The sequence below is a fragment of the Hippopotamus amphibius genome, chromosome 17 (assembly GCF_030028045.1).
Source record: "Hippopotamus amphibius kiboko isolate mHipAmp2 chromosome 17, mHipAmp2.hap2, whole genome shotgun sequence".
In the NCBI taxonomy this organism is placed as follows: Eukaryota; Metazoa; Chordata; class Mammalia; order Artiodactyla; family Hippopotamidae; genus Hippopotamus; species Hippopotamus amphibius.
In genome coordinates this window covers 63,903,632-63,923,818 of record NC_080202.1, presented here as the reverse complement: position 1 = coordinate 63,923,818, position 20,187 = coordinate 63,903,632, and the positions used below count along the sequence as shown (strand labels likewise).

The 20,187-nt window shown below is 53.1% G+C and overlaps 1 protein-coding gene across 3 annotated transcripts in view; it reads right to left on the bottom strand.

The window, feature by feature from the left end:
• The window catches only part of PRKCA (protein kinase C alpha), a 346,357-nt gene that overhangs the window by 162,705 nt on the left and 163,465 nt on the right, over positions 1–20,187 (bottom strand). The window lies entirely within an intron of this gene.

The window sequence follows — 20,187 nt, the reverse complement described above, 5'->3', positions numbered from 1 at the left end:
TGGGAGGCGAGAACTAAGGCTCTCAGTCCAACAGCCATGAGAAGCGACCCTACCAACAGCCACGTAAGCCTGGAATCAGACCCTCTCCTAGCCCGGGCCCGAGATGGGGAGACCCTGCTGACTCCTGAATCCAGGATACGTTTTGCTTGGATTCCTGGCCCATGAAACCGTGAGACCATACACACTGTTGCTTTAAGCCACTAAGCCTTGGGGTGACTTGTTACGCAGCAGCAGATGACTAATACATTCCGCATTTAATGTGAATCCACAGTATTTGGCATTTAAAAAGCCTCATGGTCCAGGCTATTAAAAATTTTTAATCCTACATACTTTCCAGAACTCAGCACACTTAAGGTCTATGCATTTTATAACATAAAAGATACACTTCAATAAAGGAAAGAAAGAAAAAATTCTCATTTATCTCATATATAAACTGGGATTTTCATAAAACAGGTTTGTTTAAAAGGAAACACCCTCCTGCACTGACAGGAAGCCTCTGAGATAACCCCCCACGGTGACCCCCACCCTCTGGTGTCCACCTGTTCCTGGACGAGCTTCTCCACGAGTGTGGACTGGACACAGCGACTCACGTCAAGCATAAAGAATGCAGCAGAAGCGTCACCGTCGCTTCTGAGGTCAGGTGATGAACGGACTCTGGGTTTCAGCCTGCCCTTTCCTGCTCACTCCCATGGAAGCTGTGAGCTGTGCTCTGGAAGCCGAGAGGTCCGTGTGCCACAGAACTGGGGGCGCCTCCGCCAACAGCCTGTAAGAACCGAACCCCGGTAACCGCCAGCCTAGACGTGGACCCCCACCCCAGGCCAGCCTTGCCGTGACCACAGCCCCAGCCGAGGCCTTGACTGCAGCCCGTGTTGGACACTCAGCTCAGCTGTCTGGACCCTTGATGCAAAGAAATTGTGAGACAATAAACATTCAATGTCTTCAGCCACTGTTTTGGGGTAATTTGTTACACTCCAACAGGCAGTTCATGTAACTGCCCACATAACTCACAATTTACATGTATTAAAGTAGAAGGAGCCGTTTAACAAGCGCTGTGCTTGATAACAAAGGATATTTTCACAAAACACACACCCCCACACATACACACCCCCCCACACACACCCCCACACCCACGGGGAATAAAGACTGCCTGCTCTCTGGGAGAAGGGCTGAGGGTCTGCACCCCTTCGCCCACACCGCGGAGGCGGCTGAGGCCGGCCTGAGGCTCTGCTGAGAGCTGAGGCTCCCCCCGCCCTCCCTGCACAACCCCTCCCACTTCTGTTCCCAGAACCGTCCTCAGGCCGCGAGGGAACTTTCAACGGTCTGGAGACGCGGCGGTTTGTGCAGAAACGCAGCATGGGTTCCCCACGGGCCCAAGACCAGCGGCAGCAGCCTCAGAGAGAGACCCTTGCTTCTGGACCAGACGATGGTCTCCCCGCCTCAGGTTCAGTCCCCTGACCTCCTGGCCCCTCTTGGCTACTCCACCCAAGAAACAAGAAAGAAACCCAGCACCGGTCAGAAGTGTGTGCCTGTTTATACACGAGACACTGAAAAATACATGGAATACACAAGTCCAAGATCATCTTTCAAGCCGTTCTAAGAGGAGACGCAAGGACACAGAGGTCTGAAGAGTCTCTCTAAAGAGAAACATGCAGGTTTCAGAGGCATTTAACTGGGGGTGGGGGTGGGTGCGCGTGGGGAGGGGTGGCTCCTGCTGCCACAGGCTTTGTTCCTGCTGGACTTCATGGGCCCCTTTCACTTCCGGTTTCTGCGCAGGATGAACTCACTCTGCACCATCGCCGTGAAGGAGCAGAGCCCGTCACCCCGCTGCCAAGGAAAGGAGGCGGAAGACGACAACACAGCGGACAGCTGAGGGTCCTCTCCTGTAACTAAGAAATGAGCCTTCAGGACGGCAATCGGCCTCTCTCTCCCTGGCAGGTGGTCTGCGTTCCTACCACACACTTGAAATAACCCGGGTCAGAGCCGCCCCCAGAGGAACCCACACAAGCGCTGCGTGTCCGTCTGCGCGAAGTCTGTCGTCTCTCCTCCCTTTCTACTGCTGAGTAAAAGTGGGTGCACAGGGACTTCCCTGTGGTCCAGCGATTAAGACTTTGCCTTCCCAAGCAGGGGGTGTGGGTTTGATCCCTGGCCGGGGAGCTAAGATTCTACATGCCTCACGGACAAAAGGAACAAAACATAAAACAGAAGCAATATTGTAACAGATTTCATAAAGACTTTAAAAATGGTCCACATCCAAAAAAAAAAATCTTAAAAAAAAAAGTAGATGAACACCGTCGAATCACACGGCTGCTGGTGCCTGTGGCCTCCACAGGGACCCCCCCCCCTCCGCTCCTGTCCGAGAACTCAGTCCCTTGAGAGAGCCTGGACCCCGAGGGAGTCTTACTCTGAAGCAGAAGGGATGGTCTGCAGCACCGCGTGAGACCCTGGCTGGTCCCCACCCATCCGCTGCTAGCATCAGCCACAGAAGCAGATGAGTACCTCTTCAGGACAAGGGAGGCTGCAGACAAGGGAACAGGTGCAGAGCCCAGCGCTCCCAGGGCTCAACTTTCTGACTTACAGCAGTTAATCCAGCTCTAGAAGCCTTGGTTTCCACCTCTGTAAAATGAGGCAATAATGGTGCCTGTACTAATTTCCTGCCACTGTTGTAACCAATGACCCCAAACCTGGTAGCTTTAAACAGCAGAAATGGATTCCTATACAGTTCTGAAGGCGGAAGTCTGAAGACAGCATCACCGGGCCAAGACCAAGGTGTCGGCAGGGCTATGATCCCTCTGGAGGCTCCCGGAGAGCATCCGTCCCCGGCCTCTGCGGGCATCACTCCCGTCCCCGCCCCCTGGACCACACTGCTGCCTCCCCTGCTTCTCCCATAAGCACACGTGTGCCGGCCCCACTAGGACAGCTAGAACTGGTTTGGCTTCTCTAATTAGGAAAATAAAACCCTTTGAACATTCTGATGTTTCAAGAATGACTTGGGGTTTGTGCAGAGGCCGAAGAAAAAAGATCAAAGCAACATGTCACAAAGTTCTAAGCGGCCATGACACGTCATTAATGTCTCTGAATGTCGCCAGTCATGATTATCTTACAGATGTTTATAGAATCTTACATGCTTTGATGCACGGGGATAAGCTATCCTAAGGTGGTTTCTCTGCCTGTAAAAAATCACCTGCCAAGGCAAACATGCAAATCAAATCTGTGGTAGTGACGGTTCATTATTTCTGACATCGATGTGGAAAATCACCATATTTTTTATGTGCCGGGAAGATACATCCACATCCTTCTGTCGCTGTTTGAAATGATGAGAAGACTCGACTCTCAAGTGACTTTCTGCGAAGCAACAGTGAACAAAGAGCTTAGCCCGGGTGGACAGAATTAATCACAACGCCTGCTACTGCAACATCTGGTTTGTAAATATGTCTGCGCACTAAGGACGGTGAGGCCCTCATTCGACGATTCCCTCACAGTTCTACTCAGTGTGCAGGTATCAATGGGTGATTATAAGTCTGGTGCCGTCTGTGACGTTAAGAGATGGATGTGGCTCTTACAAGGTCCGTGCCCTCCTGGGAGAAGGTGACAGCAAACTGTACAGTGAAGAGACAGGAGCTGGGGAGTGGGGTGCGTCCCTCACAGCAGGCACACAAGAGGCACAGCTGGTGCCACTGGGTGACTCAGAGGAGGACAGGTCTGTGTAGGTTCTGAAAGGGAAATAACTGCTTGGCAGGTAGACAAGGTGGACAGAAGGGTGCTGATCACGGCTTAGACGGAGGCACAAAAACAGTACCTACGTGAGAAATGAAGGCAGACAGGTAGGTGGGGGCAGGATCGCAGAGGACCTTGAATGTCACGGTTAACTAATGAAATTCGAGACTCCTGAAGACACCGGACGGGAAATACAGGGCTTACCTCAGTCAGTAGAGAAGGGACAGGTACGGGAGATGCTACAGGGTCCGAAGACACAGCACTTGACAGAAATGTGGGGAAATGGAAGTAAACGATCGTAAGGGGCTTATTCTCTATGTGATGTGATATTATATTATTGAATGGCAAGACTGTGATTATATGATAGATCGCAGGGCAACCACTAACTCACAAAACCCAACGAGATGCAGCTAAAGTTGTGGGTTGAACTGTGTCCCCCAGGACGAACCCCAAGTGCCTGTGAATGTGACCTTGAAGATGGAATCAAGTTAAGATGAGGTCACACTGAGTTAGCGTGAGCCCTAAGTCCAAGGACTAGTGAGTTTCCACGGAGAGGGAGATATGGAGACAGGCACCCAGAGAAAGGATGGCCATGTGAAGACACAGGCAGGAACTGGAGAGATGCAGCTACAAGCCAAGAACACCAAGGACTGACAGCAACTAACAGAAGCTGGAAGAGGCCAGGAAGGATGCTGAAGCCTTCAGAGGAGCATGGCCCTGCCAGCACCTGAACCTGGAGCTTTTAGGTCTCAGAACTGTGAGAGAATGAATTTGTTTTAAAACACCCAGTTTGTGGTAATTAGTTACGGCAACCCTAGGAAACCGATGCAGCTAAGCCAATGATGAAGATAAAACAGATTAAAATACTCTATTACCTCCCTCTGCCCCAAGAAAGATAGGAGAGAAGGAAAATGACCTGAATGCACTACCAAAGACAGACCGTAGTGACCATGGAATGTGACTACAATCCCATGTAAGTTAATGATTGTCCCATTACATGTAAATGGTGTAAAGACTCCAATTAAAAGGCAAAGACTGTCACACTGGATAAAACGGAAAGACCAAGCTGCATGTTGTCTACATGAAACCCACTTTAAATTGAAAGACACAAGTGTTAAAAGGGCAGAAAACAATAAACCATGTTAACATTAATCAAAAGGCAGCTGGAATGGCTATATTAACATCAAAGCAGATTTCAGAGCAAAATTAACACATCTGAATAAGGTATTATTACACAAAATCTAAGTTACTTTTTTTTTAGGTAAAAGTAAATGCAGCATATTATTTTCTGACGACACTGCACACCAGGCACTTCATGCTTTCCACCAGCGCTTGCTGATATTACGATTCTCCAGGACACGTTTCATACTGAGCGTGATTCCGAAGATGATCAGATTTTAAAACGTTCTCCTCTCTGTTTGTCATTCAAAAGTTGTGTTTCACTTTCTTCCTTGAACAAAAAGCCAACTGACACTGACAGAGCCTGAGAGGGTTAAACCACTTTTTCTCATTAATTCTTCCTTTCTTTTAGCCCTGGCCGTCTAGCTAGAGATTTGAAATACTAACAGCTTGTGCTAAGAAATGCATGATGTGATGTAGGAGTCAGAAAAATAACAGTCAATATAAATACATAATTTCCTTTTTCTTAAACCTAGAGACATATAGTGTGAAGATAAATTCCCTATACGTAACTCTTGGAGCAATGACAAGTGGAAGTAACATCTTTGAAAGCTCACGGAGGAAATCTTCTAATGTGTGCTTAGGCCTCAACACATGTCTGGCAACCCGTAAATATTTGCTGATTGACTCAAATCATGGAATCCTGTGCAAGCGAATTACCATCTCCTTATCTGTAAAATGGAGAAAACAGCAATCCGCAGAAGCAGTCGTGAGAAGTTACTTTAAAAAATTATATTGGAGTTTATCTTGAATAAAGACCCAAAATACTGTGACACTGCATCACAGGCTTCGTGTAACTCTTGCTGTTATAAGAGCACGTCCACATTTCCCGGGTGATCATGTTTTCTTTTTATGTACCGGGTCTTGTTTTTAGTTTCTTTTCTTTCTTTTTTAGCCATTGTGTGTATAAATATTTCTAAAATGTATTGTCAGTACCCTGCTTTCTTAAACAGAACAAATCAATGTAATTGAGCCTCTTCCCAACGCTGCCAGTGCTGACCTGAACCAGTGTTTATGCTGCTCTGGCCTACTCCGTGGGTCTCCCGAGCCCACGGGGCTTCTGGTCCTACACTAAGTGGCCTTGCCCCCTTCTTCTGTATAATCAGTGGGCCTGCTGAAATTCAGTCCTGCTCTCCGTGAGTCTGCTATCTCTCTGTCTGTCCTCCCATCTTCTGACCCAGGAAGCCAGAGGACGGGCTTGTTTTGGGAATCGGACTTTGGGCGTGGCTATGCCCGCAGTGTCCGGTGCAGCTTCCACAACTGCAGAGGGTCTCATCTTGCCCCACACCTACTTCTACTTTGCACACTGTTGCCTCGTGTTAATACCAGCAGACAAGCTGGCACTCACCGACTTCCTTTTGTCAGTCTCAAAAAAAAGGAGTTGATATCATCAAAAGCCTTATCTCACAGTCACTGGTAGGTTTTACTGTCTTACAGTTTCTCGTCATATAAATAAGAAATTGAGTATGGCTTTGGTGAGAAGAGAAAGAAGAGACACATGGTATTTGAAGACTGCCAAGCAGCCAAGAAATGCTGGCATTCTTCTGAAGATTCGATTAGCACCCTTGCACTGTTGTAAGGAAATGCCGCCCCAGATTATATTTTATGTAAATATCTTCAGCTACATTCACTTCACAGACGCCTGCCATCACAGAGAAGAAACAAGCAGATGACCGTTCAGGAGGCATTTATAACAGTTCAGGTGCTAACTCAAGCACGTCGTATGACACATTTTACTGACTACAGACAGGAGTAGGAACTGCGGAAGTGTGTGGCTTTGGAAACTATGAAAATAGCAACCTAATTCAACTTTAATTGGACGCCTGGACATGAAACAATAATTGACTCTTTAGCTGTAATTCCAAGGTATTTTATAACGATCACATTTTCCAAGTACAGTAATTTATTTGAAAAGGCCTCACTGACTCATCAAATTCTATCTTTAAAATGCTACCCTCATCCTGAGAAAATGACATGCACACACAAGAATAAAGTGGCCTGCCAGATATAATGTACTTTTAATTTGATAAAACAAAAATATGCATTAATCTGTACTTGATCGTTTAATAGCATGATGATATTTTTTCAAGGGACGCAAACACGACACGTGACACACACTGGCAGGCGAGGGCTGGGTCTCTCCAACCTGCTCCCACTTGTTTTTCCGGCCTTCGTCTCCTCCCACAGGCCTCTTCCGGCAAACCCTGCCCAGCGCTTAGCTTCTGCAGAGTCCCTGCACTCTCCAGCACTCTGCCCTGCCCCCGGAAGCCCGTCTAATTGTAGCTTCTTCCCCAGAAGACGCCCTTGGGCGTACATCATCCCTCCCTGCGCTCCGTGCTCTCAGCTGGGACTTCCACGCCCCGCCCTTACTGCCAGCCTGCCTCGGTTTACCAGTTGCCCGTTTCTCACCCACACCCGGGGCCCAGCACTAGACGCCTGGAGGAGCCGGCACAAAACTCCCGCACGAGATGAAGCTGAGACGCGTGACCCCAGTCAGTTAACTGCGCGCCGCAGCACGGAAATCCCAGGCAGCACGAAAAGAGGCCGAAGATCCCACTTCCAGCGCTGACACAGAACAGCCTCACAGCCTCTCTCATGATGTTCAGGTTAGAAAAGATGTCTGGCTTGGCTCACGCTGCATAGAATCTCTAAACGTTAACTAGTACGTTTTAAAAGCATGAGATGACGTCTCCCCCGTGGCTTTTCACGGACCCGTAATGACGGCAGCCAGCGCTGAAGGCCTCTGTCGGTGCCTGACGCTCCGCTCCCCCCACGGGATCCATGTGGCCGCTCATCAGCCTCACGCAGAACAAATGCGGTCGAACGATCTGTAAAAATCTGCTGTGGGACCCAAAAATGTCTCACGGGCTCGTGAGAGCTTGGGACTTTGACATTTAACTGATAACTGGGAAGCGAACGGATGGAAAATCTTAACAGACTCAAAAAAATTATAACGCACGTAACCATACACTTCCACAGGGCCCATGTTCTTCTGTAACCCCCCAAAACAGTAAGTGTGCTACAAAGGGGTGATATTTTTCCTTCACCATCAGCACAAGCGGCCCTCCTCGGGCGGCCGGCGTGCGCGGCGCTGGAAGCCAGCTCCTCTCCGCACAAGTAATTCCCGCCTCAGCACCGCAGCTGCCGCCTGCTGCCTCTGCACTTGCCTCTGTTTGGAAAGTGGGAATTGTTTTTCCTCCCACACCCAAGTCCAGGAGGGTAAACGAGCTTTGATTCCCAGCTAACTGCTCTTCGTCTGTTGCAGAAATTAATTTAAGCCACAGAGGGAACAAAAATAACCTATGAGGGTGTTAAGCTTCTAAAACCTTTTGGTTTCCCTTGGCTCTGCAAAGGCTCATCAGCCCTTTTATTTTTTAAAGATTTTTTTGATGTGGACCATTTCTAAAGTCTTTATTGAATTTGTCACAATACTGCTGCTGTTTTATGTTTCGGTTTTCTGGCCGAGAGGCACGTGGGATATTAGCTCCCCTACCAGGGATGGAACCTGCACCCCCTGTGTTGGGAGGCAAAGTCTTAACCGCTGGACCTGCAGGGACGTCCTCTCCAGTCCCGTGTAAGAACAGGAGAGACAGGAGCACCACTGGGGGGTGGGGGGTGGGGCTGCCGGCAGAAGCGCTGTGCACTAGACCGTCTCACCAAACCGTCATCTTTCGGGGACTCCTGCTCACCTCCACAAAGACGGCACACAACAGATTACAATCTAGTTAAAAAAAAAAAAAACCCTCACTTTCACATCTTCGTTCATCAAACTTTCTCATCAGAGCCATTGCAAAGAACAAGCCGGACTCCTCTGAGCGCCGGTCAAGAATTTTGCCTTCCCTTGTGGCAAAAAGAGTCCCTGCCCAGCCGTGCGACGGCCCAAGGACACACGTGCACCAGGCTCCACAGGAAACAGCCGCTTCCTACCTCTGTGGAACTTTTCCAAACACCCACACATACTCTGTCTTATCTGGTTCTTCACCGCCAGGGTGGGAGTACAGGTGGGCAGCACGGAGGTCAGAGGTCCTGGAGTGAGATGCACAGGGACACACACCGTGAGCGTCAGACCATGTGCGGATAACCACCCTTGACCGCACACGGGTCCCACGGCCTCGTCTTCCATCTCCACGAGGGAGGCGCCTCCCCAGACGGAGAGGAGGAGACGCAGGCACTCGGAGGGTTCAGAGTGATGGCGGGGGGGGGGGCTGACGTGATAACAGGTCCAACAGACTCAACAGCCGAATCCTCCCCCCGACCAGAAACCCTGGGCAGAAGGCCAGACGTTCTCGCCCAGCTGGCTTTCTACGCCACCCCTGGGGCCCCAGCAAGGTGCCGGAGCCCCCAGGGCCGCAGGACCGCCCCCCTCAGAGACCCCGCTCCAGGGGCCACGGCTCCCTGGAGCCCCCGCCCCGCAGCCCCTCCAGGCCCACCACTCTGGGCTGCTTCCAAGCCAGGCGCTGCTCTGGGAAGACTGCATCTTCAGCCTGCATGTTCTCCTTCCCACCAACCACCCCCCGCCCCCGCCCCGGGAAGCAGAACCAGCACAGGCTGTCCTCCCAGCGGCCCCCTCCCCCCCCCTCCCCCACGTCGGGGCTCCTGACTTGGGCTGAATGTCACCCTTTGTCTCAGGAGCCCGGGGCCGGCGCTGATGGCTGGAAAGCCTGAACAACAGTGATGAATCAGAGTATTTATTTTTGAGGTTTTCTCCAAGCTGCCTCTTCATCAGTTCTTAAATAGCAGCATTCAAGCTGCCACAGACGCTTCCAGAAGTTTGCTGGCCTGGGGCGCCCGGTGGGGAGAACGTGGCCTCCCCGGCAACGGAGGCGGCGGTTCTCCTGACACCGAGAGGCGCCAACTGAGCGTCTCCGAGACAAGGCCAGTTGAAACTGATTTCCAGAAATTATTTTCAAATCCCTCCGGTCGCACGAGCAACGCTGGATTCCTATTGCTGAGAGTGGTGACCTTTTCTGAAACAGTTTTACGCTCTTCACTCTCCTCTAATGGGTGCCACCTAAGACACACGTTACATCCATTTGGTGCGTCTGGGTGAGCTGGTGAATCTGTGCTCTCAAACCTGAATTAAAAGACCATCCAAGGGCACAGAGTGGCTTTCCGATGTAGACGTCTCACGTAAAGTTAGCCGCTCTTACTGAGACTGAAAGCTTAAATTCAATAACAAGATTATCAGGCTTGAGAAGGGGAACTGCAGGAATACTTTGCAAGTTAAATACGCGTTCTCTCTCGCTGCAACATTTGACTGTTACAAGATAGAAAGGTACTCTCCACTGAAAGCACTTATTCATACACGCACAGCCCACACCGACACCCAGCCCGACGCTCGGAAGGATGCAAGGAGGTTCTTCAAAGCAGGCAGAGACAGTCAAGGGGAAAAACCAAAAAAGCCAACAGCGAACATCTGAGGAGACTACACAGAGATCCGGTGATGCCAAAGCACAAAACTGCCTCCAGTGAAAATGATTTTAGGACATTGACCTGCACATAAATCAGCTGAGTGTGCAAGAGCTCAGGAGGCCGTGGACTCTTCAGGGCCTTGGGTGATAAAAGGACAAAGTCACTGAAGGGGCCGCGCCTGGGATGAGGCCTCGGGCTCAGGGCCCCGGAAGGAGGGCCCCGCTGCCCTGCTCTCTCTGCAGCGGCCCTCCCGGGGCCCCCTGGGGGCATCACCCTGTCCGGTCATTTGCTAACTTGAATGCTTTCTGGCTAAACGGAGAACTGTTCTGCTGTGGTTTCCGTTTCAGCCTGTGAAAGGTCACACTCAAGTCCCAAATGCCACTGATGTCCATTCTTGGGCCAGAACAGTACCGTCAGCCGTGAATGAGGCTGGAAAGTAAAATAACAGCGACCACGTACTGTTCTGTCGCACATTCTACCAGGGGCTCTGTGTCTACGCGTTACCGAATCCTCACGAGACCCCCGGGCGTGTGCGTGATTTCCTCCACTTTGTGGAAATGGGAAACTAAACCTCAGAGAGGTGAGGCAGCTCTGAAAGATGCGCAGCTTTAAATGACACAGCCGGGATTCCAGAGCCGTGCTCTTCACCCTGGTCACGCACGCCCAGAGGAGGTCCGCTCTGGGGCCTCACCGCTCCCAGAACAGAGGCTTCGGTAACGTCAGGAACAAGAGGCGGCCTCGTGGAAAGGCCTCTGGCCATGAAGGCGATCTCTCAATCCACCGAAAGATAAACGTTTAACACCACCAGAAAGGGGGAAAGAGAGACGACTTCAGTTCTGTGCCGGGAAACTCTTCTGCAGCAGAGACGAGATAAGAAGATGAGTCTGTCACAGAAGAGAGTTCTGTCAGAACCGTGTCTTCATGACTTTTCCAGTGTGACACGAAGACCAAAAGGCACGCAATCACAGGGAAACCCTGTCAGCACAAATCTTCCCACGGGTACTCCTCTTTAAGTGGTGCCCACGTACGCAGTACAAAGGATCTCAATGCAGGACCCCATCAAACGCACGGAGACTTGAAGGATTTCGTTGTGATTCTCACCACCACCTCCTAAAACCCATCCTTGCAGCTACAAAGCCACCAAGGTCAGGGTCTGTTTCAGAATTTTGTTTTATTTTCTCCATGATTCTTACCTGCAAGGTTACGCGACCTGTGGCCTCCAACAATTTTCACCGTTAAGTTACTCATAATTTACTCCAGTTGAGGGAGCTTTGGTGAACTACTGTTGTCAAAAAGAAAAATTGGAATATTGCAGCTTTCTGCCACCTCTGATCTGGGGCTGGCAACACTTTTCAGTGCCTGGATACGTGCTAAATTACTATGCATGAGAAGAGCTTTAGGTGCGGGGTGGAGCTTCCCCGAGCGTAAAACTCGCAAGGAAGAGCTGGAGCCAGAGACTGAACTAAGCCTTACAGCAGAGACGCTGATGACCGAGCCGGGTGACCTGCAGACAGAACGCTCGGTTCACGCATCGGGGGAGGAGGAGGGACTCCAGACAGGCGCCTGGAAGGCAGGTCCAGGTCATTCACGCTGTCTGCCGCCCCCAGCCCGGGGCGCGGCGCCAGGTCCCCAGGGGGTCCAGGAGGGAGGAGGAACCGACTGGGGGCCGGGCAGCCACGTGCCCTCCCTCCTGCCAGCCCTTCCGACTGACAAGGGCACTGACAGGGACCGCCTCCACCGCACTGTTCCAAGCACCCAGCAGCCCTCACAACAGTCCTCCGACAAAGCACTCATGTATAATCCACACTTTGCAGAAGAGAACAGTGAGATGGAGTTTAAGTACACTCCCCAAGGTCAAAGAACTAGCAGGTGGCCGGGGATCCGGAGGCAGAATGCAGACACCCATCCTCGCGACGCCACCCGAGCGGTGCCCTCACTCGAGGGGTCGATGCTGAACCAACAGAACCCCAGACAGGCTGCTTGGCTCTTCTGGTCCAATTTGACTTTGAATGTCAGTATCTGCCCTTTCACTCTGGGAGCCCAGAGCCTTGGTCACCGCTTCCCCTCCTTCCCGTTCATTTTTGGTTCTGTGGCTCCAGGAAGAAAAAGGGAGGAGCACGCTTGACTGTCTCCCACCTCCCAGGTCCTGCCGGGCGGGAGGCTGGACCTAAGGCCTCAAACAACGAACACCCACCACTTCCGACCGTCTTTGCCGCAAAGACCCTTGGAAAAGCTTGTTCAGAGGAGCCGCTGTTTGGGACTCTGGGATTCATGGTTGGAAGAACGAGCAGCTCTACGTATGGAACCTGAACTCCCTTGTTCATCACTCGAGGATGAGACCTATTCTGGTTTACCGTAAAACCTGAAATCACAGAATCACAGAGAAACAGAAAGGGGACTCAACTGCGTCAGTGTTCTCCAAGCAGGTGGCTGGCAGGCTGTGAAATTAACATCCGGAATCTTCTACAATAATCCAGGTCAGCGCTTAACAATCAGTCCACGCTCCTCACACACATCCCTGGGTGATGTATCACACGTAGGACGATACCGGGCCACTCAGGACCAGACGGCCGCCATCTTCTAAAAACCTCAAAAACGAGGTACCATGGAGATACGTAATTAACTTTGCATTTGCTTTTGTTTTCTTTGGTCTTGCTGTCAATTTAAATATCCAAATCAACAGAGATTTTTCTTTTTTGTATAGGTGTATGTTCTTTAACATATTTAAGTACATTTGTGTGGAAATTATGTAATTTTTTTTGGTAACTCACATAGCATACAATCCACCCACGTTAAGTATACGATTCAAGGATTTTCAGGGTACTCACAGGTGCAAACATCACCATACTCTCATCTTAGAACACGTCCCCCCAGATGAAAGCCTGTCCCCACCGGCAGTCCTTGCCCCTCGCCGCCTCCTGAACCGTAACCTCGGGCAACCGCCCATCCGCTCTCCGTCTCTACGGGTCTGCCTCCTCTGGACACGTGGTGTAAACGAAGCTACCTCCCATGTGGTCCTACGTGACTGGCTGCCTTCACGGATAACACCTTCAAGGCTCGTCTGTGTTGCAGCATAAACTAGCACTCGGTCCCTTTTCACTGCGGAGTAATACTCCGTGGTCAGGACAGACCACACTTCACTTCTCCAGCCATCACGGCGACGGTCACTTGGGTCAGTTCCCCTCTTCGGCTGCTGTGAATAGTGGCGCCGTGAACACAGTTTTCGCGTGGACACACGTTTTCATTTCTCTTGGGTGTAACCCAGGGGAGGACGTGCTGGGAAACGATCCTCTGTGGTTAACCTTCTACTAAATAGGTAACATCTTAACTGAAAGGTTAAGGAGGCAAGTTCAGATGAAGAATTTCACTCTCGTCTGTCAAGTATAAATTTACTTATCTCCAAAAATAATCCATCCTCTTAGATCATAAAATTCTTATGGGAAGCAGCCCAAATGTTATTCAACCTGCCTCTGCCCCCCTCAATAAGTCTGACTTGAAACAGATTCTAATTTGTAAACAAAACAGAACAAACAAAAAGACTAGTTTTTAAAAAAGTGCCAAATCTACAGATTCTGAAGCTCCAACCCACTCCCCAGCTGAGAGGGTAGACACCAGACTCTCCCAATTTCGTCTCAGCTCATACGAGGTAATTCACATTCTTTGACTCATTTCCAAGTCTGTAAGATAAGGAAGAAAACAAAGGCAGTCTTGTCCCAGTCACAGGGAAACAGGGAAACAAAAAACTATGAATGTACAGCTCAATAACGCCCATGTTGTCCAAAATGAACAGACCTGCATCTACATTCTTCTGCCAGTGACTAACCACAGGTATAAAGGAAAATCCTGGCTAAAAGACGTTAGTTACTCCCACGCCCAATAAAAACAAGGCAAAAATGATGAAATACCAGATGCCTCCCCCACCTGGGAATGTGGCTCACCTGCGTACATACGGGCTAAGCGACGCGAAAGGAAAGCCTCCCTAAGCCCAGGAAAGAAGGTGTGTGCCTTTTCAGTAATTTTCCAGGAAGTTAAGGTGCCTGGCTTCCAAACGGGAAAACTCTACTGGAGCCCATTTGACGGCAGCTTTTCTAAAAGGCGTAAAGGGGGCAACGAGAGAAAGGAGGGCAACGTCCCGGGCCCGTCGTGCGCAAGCCCCGCGCGGGGCACACGCGCGCGTGCGTGCACGTGTCTGCCCTCAACTCCACGACAAGCCTTTGAAGGCCCCGGACCTGAACACGTTCTCAGCCCCTGGGCTTCGGGGGCGGGGGGGTGATGATGGTGGTTGCATTCCCATCCACAGAGGTTAAGCGAGCAGCTCAAGGTCACACAACCAGGAAGCGGAGAGGCCACTGCAACCCAGGTCTTTCGACTCTGAAGTTAACCGTGTTAAATGCTGTCCTAATAGCATCCCAGATATCTTAATTGGCATCATCCTCCTTTCCCAGACTGTATGATCTAATCCACCCTGTTTAACCTCACAAGGCACTTCCTCAGGGGCTTCGTCGTCCCGTCTGTGCGCTTCTCCGTGGCTCTCCTGTGAATGAGCCCTCCTCACCCAGGGAGGCGGTACCCGCACACAGCGGACTCAGACGACTGAATCAGCCGGGGCGCACCGAGACGGCTGCAGCCACCGGAGGAGGAGCTCGCGTTTGCTGGACATCATTTTCCTCTCGGGGTCTCGACACCACGACAGGGCACCGCCCTCCGGGGCTGTGAGAGGTTCAGGCTGAGGGGACTGCACAAAATGAACGCCAGGATTAGGAAAGTGGGACACGGGCGGAAAGTTAAAAATAAGAATTTCTTAAGAGAGATGTCTCTAAGAGGCAAGGCGTCACACCCAGGTAACAAATGGAAATCATGAGTCTGTGGACACCGGAGGGCAGAAGCCCACGGCCGCCCAGGGTCCAGGCGAACAATGAGCGGCCGCAGGAGAGGGGAGGGACGGAAAACAAAGGCCGACCACCCGACGCGTTCGAGGTGTGATGCTGTTCTGGGCACAAGTCTTCACCTGACTTCAAACACAGGCATGTTAGGATAAAGGAGGGTGAGTCAGGAAGCCGGGATCGGGCCAGGGCGACGGCTGCCCACTGCGTGGCCCCTCCTCAGAACGGGGGGAGCGGACCAGAGGACCCAGCGGTCCCACGATGCCCGGAGATCCCGGGCCTCTGGCTTTTGCTGCTGTCAAGAGAACGAGGAGACGCTGGTGACAGAGCAGAGAGGGCCCCACGGGAGCCGGGACGGGAGGCACAGAGCAAGCCGGCCGCGCAGCAGCCACAGAGAAACTCGCCAACGCCCCGGGGAGCCGCGCGCGCACCTCCCGCCCTGATCAGGGCCGCCCTGAGCCAGAGGCTGTGCGCCAGCAGGGCGCGGCGCTCTGGGTGCCCGACGGGCAGGCTGCAGCAGCCGCGATCCGAGAGACGGCCACACACTTCTTCTTCTGCCACGGGTCGCCTGGCGGGCCTGGAGGTCAACAGGTGCCTATTCATGCTCCAGACTCTTCCAAGGAGGCCCCGTCCTTGGTGGGGTCCCTCCATCGGCAGAGCACGAGTGCCGTGTAAGAGGCCGGAGAGGGGAGGTGGGTGGCACCGTGGCCACGTGCGGATGCCCAGGTCAGGCTGCAGGGGTTCAGATCCCAGCTGCTGCACTCAGTAAACCTTGGACGAGCTACGAAACTCTCCTAAGTCAAGGCTGCTTTCTGCTGAAAAGCCAAGAGGGTAAAAGGGTAAGCTCAGAGTCTGGGGATGATCTGAGGAGCGGGTTCAGGCAGGACATCGAGGACGGTCCCGGCACGTAACGGCGCACAGTCGACGCCGACTCCCGTGACTCACGGTGGTGCTGGGCAAGGAGACGACGACAGTAAAGCACTAGAGGCTGGTCGCACCAAGAGTGGAGTATGTTCAGCTCATGATCAGTTGGCTCGATAAAAGCAGCACAGCTAGCGGCACCGCTGGCCCGCGTCTGCCCCAGGGGCCCCTCCTCCGTCTCGTGCTCAGTGACGCGCCGTTCAGATACGGCCCAAACCGTACGTCCTGACGTGCATGCGACCGCTTCCCTCACGCGGGAAGTTTACCCTCCAAACACACGTGGCCCGACGTCAACCTGTGACTCGGAATGTTTAGAACACAAAACTCAAGGGGATCGCGGGCATCCAGGGATGAAGGGCAGCTTTCACCAGATCCACGGAGACGCGGCAGAAGGCCCCGCACCCTCCCTCACGCCCCCGAGACCCCAGCTGCGCCTTCAGGAAGAGAAGCGGTCACTGAGCCACCGCACGGCCTCCCATCCGAGGGGAACACGCCAACAGGAATCTCTGGCTCTGACACAAAATCGCGGTCAGCATCACTCACACAGCCCAGGTTAACGCAGCCAGGCCGGGGGTGGGGGGCGGGGACCAGAACAGATCCTCAAATGACAGGAGAACAGTCTGGAAGCTGCAAGCTCCACCTCCCACCCCCCAGAGAGCAAATGCTCAGTAGATCCTTCTGCACCAAAGACGGAAAAGGTTGCCTTCCGCCCCACGGAGCCCGACGGCCTTCAGACAGCTTGTTCAAATGCCCGAGAAGCCGGCCTGTCTGGGCTGCCCTCTCCAGCGGCCCCGCAGCAGGACAAACTCCTCTGAAGCGGCAGAAATAAGCCTGAGCGTCGAACGCCGCTCTCAGAGGTCGACGGCGGCCCCCCTTTCAGCATGAGCCTTGTGAGAGGGAATGATTCTCCCAGGCTGGGGTAGGAGGCGGCGTGAAGAATCTTCCCTGGGTCTTCCCTTCGCTGCTTCTGGCTGACCCACTAGGCACCCAATTAAAGCCTCAGGTGGAAAAACCTGGTGGGTGAGGCTGGTCCGTAACTCAAGAGGAAGAAGCCGACGGCTGGCCCGCAAACAGCCCTGCTCTGCACCGCCAGGTGACCCACTCACCGTGAGCCAAACGGTTAACCTGCAGACGCCCAGCCACGGACGCTTATTTGTTTCAAGACACAAGGCCTCACAGCATGACGCAGACCAGTGCGGATCAGGGTGGGTAAACTCTGAGCCCTGGAAAAGGATACAGGAAAACAAGGGATTTGGCCAAACGTTCCGCCAGCTCCCAGAGGCTAGAGAGGCATGGCTCACCTGAGGGACAGGCAAACAAAGGTGCAGAGGAAATGTTTCCTCTCTCAGACGAACCAGACGCAGCCACGTGGCTCGCGAGAAGGTGCTGGGGAGAAAAACAGCGCATTTCCTAACATGAACAAAGAGCATGTTTTTGGACATCCCTCTGAGCACCACTTGGGAAGGGGGGAGGAATTGTAGGAAAGAAAAGGTTATAGCTGAGAGACACGTCACAGAAGCTCTCAAGTTTGAAGTCTCTTTTGCCTTAAAACCCACTCTCAAAGGGCTGAGGTGTTGCTGACGACGTAAGGTTCAAGTGCAGTATTTCCCAGCACTGGACGTCTCTTCCCTGAAAGCAGGAAAGCAAGCGTGTCTGTCTTGTGCTAAGAAAGCACCATCCCACTCCCCCCCGCCCCCCAAAGGCTGTGTGTGCAAACCAGTCCCACCCATGGCAGCAGGTCAGATGCTGAGAGGAGACAGAGCCTCAGAGGAGGGCATCCTTTAACCGACCTTCGGGAGGGGCGGTCGGGGGCTTGACCACGGCCACGCCAGCCCTTAGGGTAGAGTCTCATCCCAATCAAGGACGAGAGGGTGATGGGGGTGCGATTACATTAAAGAGACAAAAAGAAGCTTATGAAGAAAATACAAATCAATGGTACTTTAAAAACAAACGAACAAAAAAGCCCCACAAAAACCTTTTAAAGAACTGAGTCTGGTGAAAACCTGCCATCAAAAGGGAGAAGGAGTTACCACGTAACTTCTTCAAAGCCCTCCACTGGCTCTAATCCCTTCTGCACAGAGGCGGTCGGGACGCCCAGGGGACTCGAGGCAGCGCCTGGTCTTCAGCAGAAGTGAGTCGCTTTGGGGAGAAAACCCATCCCCACGGGCGACGCCACCTGCAGTGTCCCTCTTGGAAAGGCAGCCTGATTGCTTCGAAGCAGAACAAAGGCGCTAAATGATGCAGGAGCAAAGCCAGGGGAGGTGGAAACGCACAGATGCCCGGCCCCCAGCCCTGGCGCTCGCACGCAGCTCCTCTCTAGAGAACCAAACTCCCCCCCCCCCCCAAAGTGGGCTCCAGACCATGAGCTGAGCATCAGAAGATCATGTTCAGAAGAAAGCCTGCTGGGGACGCACAGACATCCGTGATGTGTGCTACCCAGAGGGTCCATTCGCGGAGCTGAAGGTCGAGACCAGCGGATGAGGACGCGGGCGTGGAAACAGGTGGTCAGGAGAGACGCCTGAGACCTGGCTTTCCTCCGCTCCTGCCGACGCGCAGAGGGCTCACCCCAGGGGAGACAGCAAGGACGGAGGCCATCACAGGGTGACTTGTGCACGTGTGGGCCAGGCCACCTCACCCGGAACAGTCACAACACCAACAGGGTGGACCTAGGGAACCCACAGCCGCTATTTCTGCCTCCTGACCTCAGGCACAGAGGAAGCTACTCTCCTCAAGTCTCGGCGCAAAGCAGAGCCTCGCAGCCCTGGCCCCCCATGAGGACCGCCCGGCGGGTGCCGCCCGCACACGGAGGCCACCCTGTCCCCCTCGGGACGGGGACTGCATTGAAGCGGCGAGCACCCAGGCCTCCTCGAGCCTCCCTGGAAAAGCTCCCTGGGAGATTCTCAGGCGGAGCTCGAGCCGAGCGGCAGAGCCCCGGGCAGGAAGAGCCCCGGGCAGGAAGAGCCCCGAGCGGTGGATCCACCCGGATGCTGACACAGCCCCCTGCCTCCGGCTGGCCGCCTGCAGCTCCGCTGGGCGCAGGTTCTGCCCTCGCTCCGCACGGCCCCCCCCCCCCCCCTTCATCGCACGCGTCCCAGGAGCCCCGCACACAGGGGTTCGCGGAGTGAACAGCAGCCCGCCAAGCACCTGCTGGGGTAACGGATGTTACGAAGATCGAAATTATCACAACTCCAGGTAATCAATTCAGCAACTGCGGGTGGTGTCGGGAGGGCCCGAGAGGCCCAGGGGAGGGACGCAGGGATGATTCTCCTGGATCTCCCTCGGCGTTCATGGGCGAGTGGATACAGAACCCCCAGACGCTCACGTCCCTCATATAAAACAGAAATCGCAGACACAGAACCACCTGACTGCCCTCCCTGAAAGGCAAGGACGGAGCATGAGTGCTTCGGGCAGCGGAAGCCTGCAGGAGGGATCCCCGGACGCCCCTGCCCGGCCCGGAGAGCGTCTGTAACTAGGTCAGCGAGCCCGCTCCCCGTGTCTCAGGGACGTGACATCCGTCGCCCTAACAACAACAGCAATACAGGAGGTTTGGGAATCCACACCTCCCCGAACTTTTCTGGAACAAAGAACAGAAGACGCTGCAAAAATATCCATTTTTATCCCTCGTGGCAACAGAGTCCAACTGAGGCGGTGAAACAGGCAACCAACTGCAGAGCTCCAGTCCTGCTGTTGCCAGCCGGCCGCCTCCACAGCTGAAAAGATGTGCTCTCCAATGATGCCTCCCACCCGAGCATTGTTTGGTTTCCCTGTTTTGCAGGCGGGGGCGGGGGGACCGCAGTGAAAGCACGGGGAAGTGCACCCTGCCTTGCACACCTGCACACGTCAGTGAGACTTTGTGTCATGTGGTCTTTGGCTTCATTGAATATATTCATGTGTTCATCCCTCTTTCCAGCTCTCCCATCAAAAGATGGTCTCAACTGGAATAAAGGTACTCAGCTCACATCTCCATGCAGAGTTCAAAATATGTGATCACCTGCAGGACAATAAGGATGGCATACACGAGGCAGCAGCCCATCAGAGGGAAGTGAACTGGGGGCGGGGGGGGGGGACAAGTTTCATG